The sequence below is a fragment of the Magnolia sinica genome, chromosome 18 (assembly GCF_029962835.1).
Source record: "Magnolia sinica isolate HGM2019 chromosome 18, MsV1, whole genome shotgun sequence".
In the NCBI taxonomy this organism is placed as follows: domain Eukaryota; kingdom Viridiplantae; phylum Streptophyta; class Magnoliopsida; order Magnoliales; family Magnoliaceae; genus Magnolia; species Magnolia sinica.
The window spans coordinates 29,459,495-29,462,150 of record NC_080590.1 but is presented as its reverse complement, the minus strand read 5'-3'; the positions used below and the strand labels follow the sequence as shown (position 1 = coordinate 29,462,150).

Sequence of the window (2,656 nt, the reverse complement as noted above, 5' to 3'; positions counted from 1 at the left end):
TGGAGCAACTAGCTTTTCTATAAGTTCCGGTTCTAATTTTTGTGGGGCCTCACTAGATCCATCATTATTGTCATCTTCTGGTTCTTGAGGCTTTTCGGGCCTAACCGGAAGGGTTTTATCAATGATCTTCCCACTCCTAAGAGTGGTGATGGATTTAGCGTGCTCCATTTGATTTGAAGAGCTAGGGTCACTTATTTCATAATGCGGTTTGGGATTGGGGAGAGGTTGAGTAGGAAGCATCCCCTTCCCTCCACTTGTTAATTGTGACTCTATCCTTTGAATAGACCACGCAAGCATTCCTAATGCTGTGTGGACATCATGAAACGCTTGTGCCAAATTTTGATTAAGTAGCTCTTGTTCTCGAATATGTTTTTGAACTGGATCCTCTTGAGGTTTCCCTTTATTTGAATTTGATTGAAGAAGCCTTGAGGGGTAGCAGTTTGTCCATTTCTCCAACTAAAGTTTAGATGATTTTTGTAAACAAGATTGTATGTATTAGAGGTCCATTGAAAGGTCTTTGATAAGTATTTACGGCATTGGATTGTTCATTCAACACTTCTCGAAAGGTAGGTATTGTAGGACAATTTTCAGTTATGTGAATGTTGCAATCACAGATGCCGCAAACACTTTCATTAACCTTATCCTTCTTTCTTTCCATGGCCTCAAATTTTCTTATGAGCGTAGTCATCTTATACTTGAGATCATCCTCTTCTTTCAAAAGATACAATCCACCTTTCTCCTTAGATTGAGTCGGCCTAGACATGGTATTCGATTTTGGGTAATAGTCTCATGATTGTGTTTTTTCAACAAGACTATCGAAGTAATCCCATACCTCGTCGACATTTTTATTAATGAATTCTCCATTACACATCGTCTCGACCATTTGGCGCATGGAAGATGTCAGTCAATCATAGAAAAAATTTGTAATGCGTCACGTTTCAAAGCCGTGTTGTGGGCATGAACTGACCAAATCCTTGAACCTTTTCCAACATTAGTAAAATGTTTCATCCTCCTTTTGGGTGAAGTTCATGATTGCTTTTCTAAGGGTAATCATTTTATGATGTGGAAAAAATTTCTTTATAAATTCTATTTACATATCATTCCATGTGCCAATGGATCTAGGATGCAGTGAATGTAACCACGTCTTAGCCTTCTCCTTTAAGCAAAAAGGAAAGAGTTTCAGCCTGACTGTGTCCTCAGACATATTTTGAAAATATAAAGTGGCTATAATCTCATCAAACTCTTTCAAATGTAGATATGGTTCTTCAGAGTTAAGCCCATGGAACTTGGGAAGGAGTTGGATAACCACTGGCTTGATGTCTATATGTACTGTATTTTCAGGAAAAATCATGCATGAGGGCGTACTCACCCCCGCTGGTTGTAAATAATCTTGTAAAGTACAAGGCGGGGGTGTTTGATGCACCTCATTCTCATCTTGAATGTCCTCCACCCTAGGTTGGGGTAGAAGAGGTTGGTTTTCAACGATCACTTCAATTAACTCAGGAAATTTCGAGGGGTGTTTAGTCCTGCCTTGGATAGTTAACCCCTCAACCAATCTTCCTTCAGTCAAGAGACGTCGAGTATTGTCACAGGCCCACTTGGGCATGAAACACTCGCAGCCCTCAATCAAATTCGAAACCTAATCCTAAAAAAGGAAAAGAAAATCTAGAAAGAAAAAGAGGGTTGGAAAGAAGTTACCAAATTAGAGTCCCTAAGTTTAAAACCTGCAAAAGAAAACAAAACAAGTCAGTTTCTAAAGAGAATGTCTAAAATTAGAAAATCCTTAAAAAGAATAATAAAAGTAAACTAGTTTCTAAAAGAAGAAATTCCTAAAAGAAAGTGGAAATTTCTAAAATAAATTAGGAAAGTCCTAAAATAGAAAGTAATGTTAGTTTATAAAAAGGAAAAATTTTCTAAAATTAAAAAATAGAAAATTTCTAAAATTAAAGAAAGCCTAGAATTAGAAAATTTCTAAAACTCAAACCCTAATTCTAAAAAATAGAAAAAGTAGAGGAATTAGAAAGGGATTACCAATTTAGAAATTTATGTCAGGATCCTACAAAATAGGAAAACAGGTTAGTTTCTAAAAAAATAAAATAAAAAAACTTTAACCTAAAGTTAGTAAAATCCTAATCTTAATCTAACTCTAAAACTAATTAAACTCAAAAAACCTAACCGTCAATCCCCGGCAACGGCGCCAAAAACTTGTTCATTCCCCAAGTATAGGGTTGTGATGTAGTAATAAATTCGGTGAGACCGAGGTCAAATCCCAAGGGACTGAAACCTGTATGTAATCTAAAACTAAGTAGAACTAGAACTAGAATGAGATGAAATCTAAATCGAGTGTAATTTGAGGAATAATGTTGAAATAATTATCTAAAACTTAAACAATTCAGGGAAAGGAGCTAGGGATTCAGAGGATCCACTTGTAGAGATTAGGGAGATCTTATGCCTGTTTCAAGAACTCAACTGGACTTAGAGTCCCATCTTCATGAAAATCAAGACTGAACTTCCTTTGATATATTTTTAAGGGATGAAAGGTATATGAATTAGAATGGATTCCATCACCAAACCATGCCCATGAGACAAAGTAAACAACAGAATTAAACTAATTACTAACCAATCAACAATATATGAAGGTTAGGAAACCGTGCCC

The 2,656-nt window shown here is 36.1% G+C and overlaps 1 non-coding gene across 1 annotated transcript; it reads left to right on the top strand.

The window, feature by feature from the left end:
* Positions 1-941: 941 nt before the first annotated feature.
* On the top strand, positions 942-1,048 carry LOC131234129 (small nucleolar RNA R71). Its single transcript, XR_009165539.1, has one exon. It is a non-coding gene; the product is annotated as a small nucleolar RNA R71 (small nucleolar RNA).
* Positions 1,049-2,656: the final 1,608 nt, after the last annotated feature.